Here is a 15,237-nt window from a genome sequence, read left to right on the forward strand (position 1 = left end):
TTTTTTGTTCAGGGTGAACCATTAATTGAACTTTTGTAGTATACCCGTGTTATTTGTTTAGTGCATGTTTTTCTGCTCGATTTCTATTGAGAAGAAATGAAGTAGTCGTTTTTTATTCAGATATTTCTTAAACTTATTGTGAGGCCTCTTTAGATTGAATTGAGATACCGCTATTTATACCCTTAATATCGCCCCTTAATCAGTTTCGTCATCAACTATAAGTGGGATAGTACTGATTTTGACCATGCATCGGTACTGAAGTTCAAACATATTTTTGCTTCTTCTTATGAGTTCCGAATTCGTTTTTGTACAGAGATCTGATTTCATTACGTTTGGCATTTCGGAATCTCACCTTCACACAGGGCTATGATTAAGTCAGAGGGTTTAGCAGATCCACCAAATTGGTATCCGCTTCCTTCCTAATTAATCAGCGTTCTGTAGCTTGGAGATTCATGTCGTCGGCTGCGAAAACAGTCCAAGATTGGATTACGTTATGTCTTTCTCGTATACTAAGTATACGTAAAGGCTATATGATCGCTCCAAAAACAAACTTATAATAGAAGGCCCGGAAACCCATAGTGTTATATACCGATCGACTCAGCTCGACGAATTGAGGTCTGTGTGTGTGTGTGTATGTGTGTGTGTCTGTGCGCAACCACCCAAAAAAATGTCACTCTTTTTTCAGGTACTTATCCTTAACCGATTTACTCGCAACAAGCATTTGACGCAGAATACTCTACCATTGTTTCCTATTGAAAATTGGTAAGATCGGACTATGGGCTCGGAAGTTATGGCCAAAATACCACTTTTTGCCTTTCTCGTATACTAAGTATACGGTAAAGGCTATATGATCGCTCCAAAAACAAACTTTTTATAGAAGGCCCGGAGACCCATAGTGTTATATACCAATCGACTCAGTTCGACGAATCGAGGTGATGTCTGTGTGTGTGTGTGTGTGTGTGTGTGTGTGTGTGTGTGTGTGTGTGTGTGTGTGTGTGCGCAAAACTACTCAAAAAATGTCACTCATTTTTCGGGCACTTATCCTCAACCGATTTGCTCGCAACAAGTTGCATTCGACGCAGAATCCTGTCCCGTTGTTTCCTATTTGAAATTGGTCAGATCGGACTATGAGATCGAAAGTTATGGCCAAAATACAAATTCATACGAAAAAATCGCGTAAAAAATGTCACTCATTTTCGGGCACTTATCCTCAACCGATTTACTCGCAACAAGTTGCATTCGACGCAGAATCCTGTCCCATTGTTTCCTATTTGAAATTGGTCGAATCGGACTATGGGATCAGAAGTTATGGCCAAAATACAAATTCATACGAAAAAATCGCGTAAAAAAAGTCACTCATTTTTCGGGCACTTATCCTCAATCGATTTGCTCACAACAAGTTGCATTCAACGTAGAATCCTGTCCCGTTGTTTCCTATTTGAAATTGGTCAGATCGGACTATGGGATCAGAAGTTATGGCCAAAATACAAATTCATACGAAAAAATCGCGTAAAAAATGTCACTCATTTTTCGGGCACTTATCCTCAACCGATTTACTCGCAACAAGTTGCATTCGAGGTAGAATCCTGTCCCGTTGTTTCCTATTTGAAATTGGTCAGATCGAACTATGAGATCGAAAGTTATGGCCAAAATACAAATTCATACGAAAAAATCGCGTAAAAAATGTCACTCATTTTTCGGGCACTTATCCTCAACCGATTTACTCGCAACAAGTTGCATTCGACGCAGAATTCTGTCCCATTGTTTTCTATTTGAAATTGGTCAGATCGGACTATGGGATCAGAAGTTATGGCCAAAATACAAATTCATACGAAAAAATCGCGTAAAAAATGTCACTCATTTTCCGGGCACTTATCCTCAATCGATTTGCTCACAACAAGTTGCATTCGACGTAGAATCCTGTCCCGTTGTTTCCTATTTGAAATTGGTCAGATCGGACTATGAGATCGAAAGTTATGGCCAAAATACAAATTCATACGAAAAAATCACGTAAAAAATGTCACTCATTTTTCGGGCACTTATTCTCAACCGATTTACTCGCAACAAGTTGCATTCGACGCAGAATTCTGTCCCATTGTTTTCTGTTTGAAATCGGTCAGATCGGACTATGGGATCAGAAGTTATGGCCAAAATACAAATTTATACGAAAAAATCGCGTAAAAAATGTCACTCATTTTCCGGGCACTTATCCTCAATCGATTTGCTCACAACAAGTTGCATTCGACGTAGAATCCTGTCCCGTTATTTGCTATTTGAAATTGGTCAGATCGGACTATGAGATCGAAAGTTATGGCCAAAATACAAATTCATACGAAAAAATCACGTAAAAAATGTCACTCATTTTTCGGGCACTTTTCCTCAATCGATTTGCTCACAACAAGTTGCATTCGACGTAGAATCCTGTCCCGTTGTTTCCTATTTGAAATTGGTCGAATCGGACTATGGGATCAGAAGTTATGGCCAAAATACAAATTCATACGAAAAAATCGCGTAAAAATGTCACTCATTTTTCGGGCACTTATCCTCAACCGATTTACTCGCAACAAGTTGCATTCGACGCAGAATTCTGTCCCATTGTTTTCTATTTGAAATTGGTCAGATCGGACTATGAGATCGAAAGTTATGGCCAAAATACAAATTCATACGAAAAAATCGCGTAAAAAATGTCACTCATTTTTCGGGCACTTATCCTCAACCGATTTACTCGCAACAAGTTGCATTCGACGCAGAATCCTGTCCCATTATTTTCTATTTGAAATTGGTCGAATCGGACTATGGGATCAGAAGTTATGGCCAAAATACAAATTCATACGAAAAAATCGCGTAAAAAATGTCACTCATTTTTCGGGCACTTATCCTCAACCGATTTGCTCGCAACAAGTTGCATTCGACGCAGAATTCTGTCCCATTGTTTCCTATTTGAAATTGGTCAGATCGGACTATGGGATCAGAAGTTATGGCCAAAATACAAATTCATACGAAAAAATCGCGTAAAAAATGTCACTCATTTTTCGGGCACTTATCCTCAATCGATTTGCTCACAACAAGTTGCATTCGACGTAGAATCCTGTCCCGTTGTTTCGTATTGAAAATTGGCCATATCGGACTATGGGATCGAAAATTATACCATTTTTGCCTTTCTCGTATACAAAGTATACGTAAAGGCTATATGATCGCTCCAAAAACAAACTTTTTATAGAAGGCCCGGAGACCCATAGTGTTATATACCAATCGACTCAGTTCGACGAATTGAGGTGATGTCTGTGTGTATGTGTGTGTGTGTGTGTGTGTGTGTGTGTGTGTGTGTGTGTGTGTGTGTGTGTGTGTGTGTGTGTGTGTGTGTGTGTGTGTGTGTGTGTGCGTCTGTGCGCACCCACCCAAAAAAAATGTCACTCATTTTTCAGGTACTTATCCTTAACCATTTTACTCGCAACAAGTTGCATTCGACGCAGGACATTCTGCCATTGTTTCCTATTGAAAATTGGTCACATCGCATTATGGGCTTGGAAGTTGTGACCAAAATGCCATTTTTTTACAGAAAAAAATGTCACTAATTTTTCAGGTACTTATCCTTAACCGATTTACTCGCAACAAGTTGTTTCCTATTGAACATTGTTTCCTATTGAAAATTGGTCAGATCGGACAATGGGCTCGGAAGTTATGGCCAAAATACCACATTTTTATAGAAAAATTGAGTAAAAAAATGTCACTCATTTTTCAGGCACTTATCCTTAACCGATTTACTCGCAACAAGTTGCATTCGACGCAGAATACTCTCCCATTGTTTCCTATTGAAAATTGGCCAGATCGGACTATGGGCTCAAGAGTAATGGCCAAAATACTATTTTTATAATGCACGAAAAAGGCACCATCACCGCTAGGTGGATTAATCAGGGTTTTTTATAGAAAAATTGAGTAAAAAATGTCACTCATTTTTCAGGCACCGCTTTACTCGCAACAAATTGCATTCGACACGGAATACTCTCCCATTGTTTCCTACTAAAAATTGGCCAGATTGGACCAAAAGGTGCAAAAGATGGGTCATCAGCAAATTATAGTCGTTCCATACTCTTCCAACCATCACTTATAAATATTATCAAGAATAGTCAGAACTAGAGCACAGTGTGGTAAATCTTACTCCGTAATGCACCACCAAAGCCAGCATTACAGGCTCCGTTAACTGCATGGCTAATTGTTTCACCCCCCGAGACCATTCATCCCCTCGGCACGTGTCGCCTGACACCTTGGGATTCGGGGTTAGGGAGGCCATATTGTCAGCCTCAGTATTGTACCGACCCTGGCGGTTTGACCGGATTTACACCGTTACACACTACTTCAGAGTATCCATATCCCAGCATAACGGGTGGGGAATCGTTACAGAAGCCCCTTGGAATTCCGTCGTTGTTTCAAAAAATGGCTCGGTTTTGACGTAGAACTACGTATGTCTTTTCTATATGACTGACTGGACTGGTTGGCGACTGGCGTGTTGTAGAGCTCCATAATCGTCGGTCTTGGGCGATGTTCCTCCAGTTTCCCCGAACGTTCAGAGTCCCCAGGTCCGTTTCCACCGCTTGCAGCCAGCGTGTTCGTGGCCTTCCACGAAGTCGCCGGCCCCTATCTGGTTCTCTGTTAAATATTGTTTTCTCTATTCTTTCTTTCGACATTTGCACTAAGTGACCAGCCCACTGAAGTCTGCCGTATTTCATACGATTCAGAATATGTTCTTCTTTTGTATACTTGATACAGCTCATGATTCATGCGTCTGCGCCACACACCATTTTATAGTTTCCCTCCGAGTATTGACGCAGCATTTTTTGTTCGAAACCCCCGAAAGCTCTCCGGTCGGCCTTTTTTAACGTCCATGCTTCATTTCCATAAAGGTCTACTGGTAGAATCAGAGTTTTGTATAGAGCAAAACTCGTTTCCGTCTGCATGTTGCGGAACCTAAGCTGGTTACGTAATCCGTAAAAGGCCCTATTCGCAGCAGCAATACGTCTTTTCACTTCACGAGAAACGACATTGTCACATGTTACGAGCGTTCCAAGATAAACAAATTCTTCATCAACTTCAAACACATCCCCATCAAGCACTACTTCTGCACCAACATCACTAGGTCTTCCCCTATCTCTACCTGCCACCATGTACTTTGTCTTGGTTAATGGGTAAGCCAATCCTCGCCGTCTCCCTCTTCAGTGGGACAAAAGCCTCCACTACTGCTCTGCGATCGATTCCAATAAGGTCGATGTCGTCCGCAAAGCCCAGAAGCATATGCGATCGTGTGATGATAGTGCCGTTCCTCTGCACGCCAGATCTCATAATAGCGCCTTCGAGTCCAATGTTGAACAATAAATTCGAAAGTGCATCACACTGCTTCAATCCGTCTAAGGTCACTAACGAGGTTGGCACTTCGTCTGCAATCCGAATACTTGATTTCGAGCCATCCAGCGTTGTACGTATCAGTTTAATCAGTTTCGCCGGGAAATCATGTTCGGACATTATCTGCCACAGCTCATTTCTTTTCACTGAATCGTACGCTGCTTTGAAATCAATGAACGGATGATGAGTCTGCAAGTTGTACTCCCAGAATTTATCAAGGATCCGCAGGCTAAACATCTGATCCGTCGTTGATCGACCCACCCGATGTCTATTGATGCCAGTAGAGGCGCTCGAAATCTTCTACGCTGCTGCAGTGGATGCGATCTGGGAAACTTTCTTCGGCTTCCTGCTTCCTAGGTGTCTGTCGGAGTAAACGCAAAGTCTAACGCAACGCACGTGAAGGAATAATGATTATTATTAATAAACTGTCAAACTTCTTTGTTGCGTCTAACTTCCTCCATAGGATGACCTCCAAATGCCGTTGACCCAGCTTTCCCAGCTTTCACGATGAACTTTTATGTAATGAGCCACCGGGGTTTAGACTGTCTTAGTGGCGGGTGCTTAGTCTATGTCACAAATGTATGTTCCAGTTTGCGTCGGTGATGGTTGCAGCGGTACACTAACAAAATACAATTATTGTACGATTCTTACTTTCTGCGAGTTTTTATCAATTGATAATTTGAATTTTCTAATAATCGAGGATGAACAACGCTCTCAAGCGATTACATGCTTGAGAGCGTTGTTCATCCTCGATTATTAGAAAATTTTATTTTTATCATCCTTTTCAAATGTTGTTCTACAAATTATATACATCAACAGAGTTCGTAATACTCACTCAACCTCAAGAGCACAAGATAAACAACGAAAACAGATTCACCCTGCTCTTGAAAAACGCTTGCTTTGATCTCGTCGAACAGAAAAGTCGAAAACCTGTACATTACATACATACTACGTAGTCCAACGTTACCCGATTGGGCTGCACCTTTGAGTTTCTTCAAAAGGAAAGCTGATTTTAGCTGAACCTCGGCAATTATTTGCTGTGATACCATTGAAGCATTTTGTCAAAGTGCCGAATTTGTAATTTTTTGAAGAATTTTAGTTGGATTTTGACAATCAATGATAAATGTGCTCCTGTTTTGTATTTCTCGTACATCAAGGTTTACAAAAAGTTGTTAATAAACTTCTACATATAACGTGCAAAGAACTCTTCTGGTTTGTTTTATTAAACAGAGATGCTGTTAATGTGCCTCTAACAAACATTCAGAAGAATACCAAAAGTTTTGCCTAATAAGTCACTGCGTTCAGTATGTATTACCACCTAAAATTTCGATGTTTCTACAGACATCTGGCTGGCCACAAACTGATAGTCAGGATCTAGGCAATTTAACAGCTACCAGTGGAGTGGAAGGAAGAGGTCATATGCCCGAAAGGCGACATGCTAGAGTGTGAGAACTTTCGAGCGATCATCATCCTTAATGCTGCCTACAAAGTGACATTCCGGATCATCTTTTGTCGTCTGTCGCCAATAGTAAATGAGTTCTTGGAAAGTTATTAAGTCGGCTTCGTTGACGGCCGCTCGACAATGGACCAGATCTTTACTGTACGGCAAATCCTTAAAAAATGCCGTGAAGATCAAGTCCCAACGCACCATATGTTCATTGATTTCAAGGCGGCATTCGACAGTATATACCACGTAGAGCTATGGAAAATTGTGAACGAGAACAGCTTCCCTGGGAACCCGACTAGAAGGTCGTATCAAAATTATATCAACATATGTTATTATGTTATATAAAATTTTTGTAACACAATTTGTTAGAAACATGGTGCAGGATGTTGTTAAAATATCAAAATTTCTATCAAAAATTGCACTAATTGAGCATGAGCATGAGCATGATGGGCACGGCAAATGCTGGGTAAAGCGTACCATTGGTACTTCGCGTACCTGAAGGAATAAAATAGACCCCATCTCGCGGTCCTTAGCCTCTTTTTTTCCTGTACGGGTGTGCCACTGCGATCAGTTATAGATCTATTGTAGCATTCCCCGTATCCTTAGTGTTTAAGTGCATGTCGAATTACTCCATTACTATTGAGAAGCAATGAAGTATCGGTTTCGATGCAGTTCTTGTTTTGTTTTCCAAAGAGTAGCCTCTTATCCAGCAACTCTTATCCCTACCTCACCGTGGTGCTGGCCGGAATACGAGCAACCTTAGGGGGTTGGGTAACCAACCCCGTGGGAACTATGGTCGTATACTGACAGGGAAGGGAGGGTTTGATCATCCACTCCGGAGGCGCAAATCTTACTGAGCGTCTGTTCTCCATGTCAGGATCGACTCACAACAGCGTCTGTTCTCCATGTTAGGGGCGGCTGATCATCGTCCGAGTGCCAGCGAGGGACTCTAAGTGAAACTGTGCACCATGGTCCACCGGCAATAAGGAGGAATGGTCCTCCGGAAATTTAGGGGGTTTGGTGTCAGGCCCTGCAAGCCAGCCTTTAAAAAAACATAAGCAACGAACAATCAACAAGAGAGTACGGACCGGAACCATCGGCGAAGACCACCGCGACGAAAAGGGACTAGCTATTGGAAACTTGGTTCGTGGAACTGAAAATCTCTCAATTTCAACAACTCAACTTCACGCATACTCGCCACATATATGTGCTCAAGGACCGTGGATTCGGCATCGTAGCGCTGCAGAAGGTTTGTTGGAAGGGATCAATGGTGCCAACGTTTAGAGGTAATCATACCATCTACCAGAGCTGCGGCAACACACACGAGCTGGGAACAGCTTTCATAGTGATGGGCGATATGCAAAGGTGCGTGATCGGGTGTTGGCCGATCAATGAAAGAATGTGTAGGTTGAGGATGAAACTATCAAAGGCCGGTTCTTCAACTTCAGCATAATCAACGTCCATAGCCCACACTCCGGAAGCACTGATGATGATAAGGACGCATTCTATGCGCAGCTGGAACGTGAGTACAACAGCTGCCTAAGCCACGACGTCAAAATCATCACAGGAGATTTGAACGCTCAGGTTGGCCAAGAGAAGGAGTTTAGACCGACGATTGGGAAGTACAGCGCTCACCGGCTGACGAACAAAAACGGCCTACGACTAATGGATTTCGCCGCCTCCAAGAATATGGCCATTCGCAGCACCTACTTCCAACACAGCCTCCCATATCGGTACACCTGGAGATCAGCACTGCAGACAGAATCACAAATCGACCACGTTCTGATTGATGGACGGCACTTCTCCGACATTATCGACGTCAGGACATATTGTGGCGTTAACATCGACTCTGACCACTACGTGCAACTGACCAAAAGTGCAGACAGATTCTGGAGGAGAGGGACGCAGCGCTGGCGGTCGCGCTGCAGCAAGGTATCCTGCAGAACGTGGACCGTTATAGACGGAAGCGGAGATAGCAGACCTGCCTTTTTCAGGAGAAGAAACGCCGCCTGGAAGAAGCGGAGTGCGAAGAGATGGAACAGCTGTGCCGTTCTCAAGAAACACGCAAGTTCTATCGGAAGCTCTACGCATCCCGCAAAGGCATCGTGCCGCGAGCCAAAATGTGCCGGGATAAGGATGGGAGCATCTTGACGGACGAACGTGTGGTGATCGAAAGATGGAAGCAGCACTACGAGGAACATTTGAATGGCGCTGAGAGTACAGGCAGTGAAAGTCAAGGCAGCGGAGGAGATGACTACGTCAGCTAACCGGCCCCCACCTTGAGGTAAGTTAAGGATGACATCCAACTGATAAAGCAGCTAAAGACCAATAACACTTGCTTGCACAAACTGATAGTCAGAATCTGGGTAACTGAACAGCTACCGGAGGAGTGGAAGGACAAGGAAGGGGTCATATACCCGAAAGGCGACAACATGGAGTGTGAGAACTTTCGAGCGATCACCATCCTTAATGCCGCCTACAAAGTGATATCTCAGATCATCTTCTGTCGTCTGTCACCAATAGTAAATGAGTTCGTGGGAAGATATCAAGCCGGCTTCATTGACGGCCGGTCGACAACGGACCAAATATGTACTGTACGGCAAATCCTTCAAAAATGCCGTGAATAAAGCTATGTCCATTTAGAATCCGGAATAATAAAATCATCTGTATCTCGGTAACGGATTGACGTACAAATAAGGGTAATACATCAAAACAAGGGTAATTCACGGTACTTTAAGGGAAAAAATATTGATACAAATCATTTCTTCTTGTTTCTAGTGAAAATTGCCCCTTCTTCTTTTTTCCTATCATCAAAAGTTGCACACATCCGGAGTAAACTTCCTTGGCACATTTTGGTCATCTGAGTTGCGTCCAGAGCTGTTTTCCACTTTTCTTAAGCTTCTGCTTCATTACTGTCCAAAATGTCTCGATGGGCCGGAGCTGTGGGCAGTTGCGTGGATTTATGTTTTTATCTATGAAATCTTCGTTATTATCGCGGTACCACTGGATGACTTCCCGGCTGTAGTGGCAACTCGCCAAATCTGGCCAAAACTTCACAGGACCTTTATGGGCTTTATGGAAGGTAGACCGTGGCTTTTGAGACATTCTTCCTTGTACAGCTTCGAGTCCATCGTCTTATCACAAATACTTAGGTCTTTGTTCCACAGCTGCATATCCCTTGCCAAAATTATTTGTTTTTTTTTTTGCAAGTTTGTCCAAAAAGCAAACTTAAACTTCGCAGAACTACTCCTCGTGCCGTCGCCATGTAGAATTTTTGGCTAGGAAGCTGTCCAAAATCCATTTTGACGTAGGTTCCATCGTCGATGAGCAGGATTATCAACGTTGGTGTGCAGATTTTTTTCTCTCCTTTCGGCTTCCATCTGGAATAAGTTTTGACTCGCTGCACGAAACATCGTGAAATTTATACCACAGCAAGTGGGCGCCTGGGTAGGTAGACAAACCGCTGTAAAAGAATTCTTGCAGCGGTCACTGCTGCAATACAATAAATGATTTCGGATGGACATACCTTTACCAGGTCCCAATGCACCATCTGTTCATTGATTTCAAGGCGGCATTCGACAGTATAGACCGCGTAGTGCTATGGAAAATTATGAAAGCTTCCCTTGCAAAGTTGCTCTATTTTGCATGATTCGTCGAGAAATCATAAAACTATTTTTACAAGGAACCCAAGGTGATGGACTTTCGTGCCTGTTGTATAACACTGCGCTAGAAGGTGTCATGCGGAGAGCCGGGTGTGACAGGCGGGGTACGATTTTCAACAGTTCCAGTCAATTTATTTGTTTCGCGGATAACATGGACATTGACGGCCGAACATTTGCAAAGGTGGCAGAACTGTTCACCCGCCTGAAACGTGAAGCAACAAAAGTTGGACTGGTGGTGAATGCGTCAAAGACAAAGTACATGCTTGTGGGCGGAACCGAGCGCGACAGGGCCCGCCTGGGAAGCAGTGTTTCGATAGACGGGGATACCTTCGAGGTGGTCGAGGAATTCGTCTACCTTACTGATAATAATGCTAGTCGTGAAATACGAAGGCGCATCATCTGTGCAAATCGGGCCTTCTACGGGCACCAGAAGAAACTGCGGTCAAAAAAGATGCACCCCCGCACCAAATGTGTCATTTACAAAACTCTGATAAGACCGGTAGACCTTTGCGAACATGAAACATGGATAATGCCCGAGGAGGACTTGCAAGCACTCGGAGTATTCGAGAGACGGGTGCTTTGGACCATCTTTGGCGGTGTGCAAGAAGACGGTGTGTGGCGGCGATAGATGAACCACGAGCTCGCCCATCATGTACGCGATTATCAAAAATTTTGAAAACAAATATTCATGCTTGAGAAAGGTATCACCACCACTGCTAGGTGAAATAATCTTGCTTTTTTATTTATACATAAAGTATTTGGCAATTTCTCAAGAAAGACCCTCTAGCTATTTTCAAGGTTTTAAACTAAAGCGAATCAAGCAATAATGATGGCGCTGCTGATCGCAACCTTCATCATGGACCCGAACAATTTCACGAACGTGCACATTCCGATCTGGCTTCGGTATAGCGAAAAAGGAACGCACCATTCCAGCCAGCCAACAGTTGAATGGGACTGAGCCGAAATCACTGTGTGCAGACAGGGAATTCGACCAGCCAGCGAGGACAGGAGAGCGATGTGCGGTGTGGTAAAGCGTTCGCACTGCAGGCTTCCCGTCGTTTGGTCGCCGCGCTACCACACGGTCAAGGGAAGCATTATTTGGGCAACTGGCCCAATGAAGGTGTAAATCGCCGGAGAATTCAACAACCCTCCAGTCGAGTGCGAATGATGAAGTTCGCCAGAAAAATGTTGGCGTGGGTCACATTGATGGATTTTTTCAATAAATTTATGTGTGTTCGTCTTTTCGTACATTAAACCCATTTTTGTCAGGGCCGATTGTTATCGACTTAGTTTAACGATTTAACGATGTGATGTCTGTCTACGTGTGTGTATGTTGTATGTACAACGAGTACACATATTCTCTTAATATATATCTTTGAGACTATTAAAAATTCGTCGTTGCGTTTCGAAATTATGACTTAAACTCTCAACCATGCACATCTTTACCATAACTAGGAAGTGTGACGACAGGCCTCCGAATCAGAGACATCTTCATAATTACCTCCTTCTATATAAGGTGCCACATACAACATTTTTTCTAAAATTTGAGAGATTCGTTTTTTAACACATTCTTAATAAAATAGTTATATTTTTTGAATTACTTTTTGAGTTACTTTTTGAATTAGGGTAGAAAATAATCACCTCAGGGGCTGTTCACATACCACGTGGACAGGTTTTGGTCAGTTTTGGATACCCCTCTCCCCCCGCTAGACAATTGCTCATATCAATTTTCAAAAAAAATACCCAAAATTGTCCACGTGGTGTATGGATCTCCCCTCATTACTTCCAAATATCCCCTTGAAAATCGAATTTTCCAGGTAATCACGATATTTATAAGCCGAATTGATAGCAATTGCTGAATTGATAGTCGGATTGCTGACTGTACTGCCGTGAATCGCATATTGGTCCCAAATGAATAGGATTCCCAGCAAAGATGGGACAGATATGCGATTCACGGCAGTGTACGTGTGTGTACTCTCATTTGGGTTGGTACCGATGAGATGACGATGGGACGGATGTGACCAACAACGAACCTTGTTTTCATACTTACTGCTTTCAAGAGCACTTACCTCAGACTCGTGGGAACTGTGTATGTGGGGAAGGAAAACTCCTTCAACAAAAGGGGAACTTGTCTGCATTCATCACTTTTGCAGCGCTTCTTTTGGTATTCGGTTTCTTACGAAACCGCGAGGAGTCTGAGTTTGGTCAATGGTTCAAACATCATCTTCAACGTGCTGCTCGCTGCCTTTGTTTGATACCACCCAGGGTTGCCACATTTAAATCTGTATATTTTCTCCAGGAAATCTTCATATCTGTACCTCAAGCCAAAAAATCTGTATCGTAAATCTGTATCCATCTAAACCCAATCAAAATGGTTTTTGAACACACTTTGTTTTGAAAAAGATGTTAATTCGATAATATGTGAATGAAATCTGTCGAAAGTCCGTCATTAACTGTTGTAGCCATATACGCAACAACTTTAGTGGACCAACCACATTGCTTAATCACACTAAACCTACTAAACAGAACTACTGATTAATTGTTTCTGGATATCTGATCTGAATATCTAGGCTAGATCTGATTCTCTTTAATTTATTGCTTGAACTTTTTCTGAGACCCCTGTATTTTGTTAATAAAAAGTAGAACTAGAGTCAATATATTCTGTCTTTTCAATTTAAGATTTTGCTAATTTGAGAATAGCCTTCAATAAGATCAGTTTGGCGAAGAATATAAATTTATAAGCCTCAAATCTCATAGAAAATTTTATTTACTAACAGTAACTATTTATATAATTTTATTATAATTTTAATACTCTATTCTTCAAGAAATCTGTAAAATCTGTATTTTTGCTAAAAATCTGCATATCTGTATATACAGATTCTTGGTCACCGCTCTACCCCAAAAATCTGTAAAATACAGAATAATCTGTATATGTGGCAACCCTGCACCCCAGCTATATTCGGTTGGCCGTCTGGCTCGCTAGAGCCGAGCGCGGGCTTGGAAAGATGCTCGTCTTCACTTAATCACGACTAACGATGCGAACAACTTTTCAGGGAGACATAAAAGCACTCGCGGCGCGTCATAATAAAAGATAACCAACCATAGATGTATGTGTTCGCTGCAGAGAACAACGGCAAGATGCTCTAACTCAATTTGGGAAAGTTTCTAACCATGCAAACGCTGACTGGATTAATTCATTCAAATTGTGACTTCTTCATTGGAGGACGAGTCGAGCAATTACGGCTCTGAAGTTGAGGGAATACGAAATAGTTAAGCCAATGAATAGAAGTAAAACAAGTTAATTACGAATATCGTAGTTCCTACTCCGAGAACTATAAACAAAGTTTCATAAATTTAGCTCCCCCGGCACTGATACATGCAAAAGTTCACCATTTAATTTAAATTGCGCCATCCGAACAGGGAAGTAGTTGGTCACTACCTTGAGCGTGTATTATTTTTCGTAGGATTCTTAGCATGGTCGTGAAGTACGATTTATTTCATCGCATGTCAGTAATATGATTGGCTTCAATCAATAACAAATATTATCAGAATTGCACTTAACAAAACAATATTTCTATGCTATTCTTATGAAACTTTAACACTCGTATATGATAATTATGTACATCGAGTCTGATTTGCATAGACATTGGAATCTGAGGGCTTAAGCTCTATAGCAGATGTGCGTCTTGGGTTGCCATTGCGATAGGATTATTTATTTATTTATTTCGCTTACATCTAAACAGATAACATTGAATCAACAATTTACACGGTTCGAGGCAACATCTCTCCACCCTTCGTTGCGCTCCACGTTCGCCAAATCGTATCCTTCCAGCCTTAGGTATCTTCTGGATACTGGGGTTCCCGTAGAGCTGGGCGAGCTCGTGGTTTATCCTTCGCCCCCACATACCTTTCTCTTGCATACCGCCAAAGATGGTGCTAAGCACGCGTCTCTCGAATACCCCGAGTGCTTGTATCTCCTCGAGCAAGGTTCAAGTATCATGTCCGTAGAGGATCACCGGTCTTATGGGCGTTCTGTACATAATACATTTTTTGATCGCAGGTTCTTCTGGAGCACGTAGTAGGCCCGACTTTGTATTTTACGGCTAACATTATTATCAGCCGCTAACAAGGATCAAAGTTAGACGAATTCCTTGATCACACCGAAGGTATCCCCGTATATTGTAACACTGTTTCCCAGGTTCGTTCTCGGTTCCACCCACTAGCGTCTTCGACGCATCCACCATCTAGTACAATGTTGAACAACAGGCACGAAAATCCATCATCAGTACAGTTAAGATCTGGTCCGCCGTCGATCGGCCGGCTTGATTACTTCCCATGAACTCATTCAATATTAGGATGGTAATCGCTCGAAAGTTCTCACACTAAAGCTTGTCGCCCATTTTGAAGAAAGGGTATATGACGCCTTCCTTCCACTCCTCCGGTAGCTGTTCTTTTTAAAATATTCTGACTACCAGCCTGTGTAGACAATTGGCCAACTTTTCTTGATGTTCATCTCAGACACCATCCTTCAGTACTTCAGTCCGATTTTTGACAAACATCGTATGATTATTCGAAACGTAGAATGACATAGTTAGTCATACTTCTACATCAAATCATTAATTCGACTGTCTTCTTCTTCATTCTGGGAGGCAAGTTTTACTTGTCAGGAATAAGGGCCAGTTGCCAAGACTATATGCCCTGTTGCTTGTCTTAGGTCGCCTGACCACAGCT

At 42.4% G+C, this 15,237-nt stretch overlaps 1 protein-coding gene across 5 annotated transcripts in view; it reads left to right on the forward strand.

The window, feature by feature from the left end:
* The window catches only part of LOC134211528 (triple functional domain protein), a 359,415-nt gene that overhangs the window by 25,021 nt on the left and 319,157 nt on the right, over positions 1-15,237 (forward strand). The window lies entirely within an intron of this gene.

The sequence above is a fragment of the Armigeres subalbatus genome, chromosome 2 (genome assembly GCF_024139115.2).
Source record: "Armigeres subalbatus isolate Guangzhou_Male chromosome 2, GZ_Asu_2, whole genome shotgun sequence".
NCBI classification, from domain to species: domain Eukaryota; kingdom Metazoa; phylum Arthropoda; class Insecta; order Diptera; family Culicidae; genus Armigeres; species Armigeres subalbatus.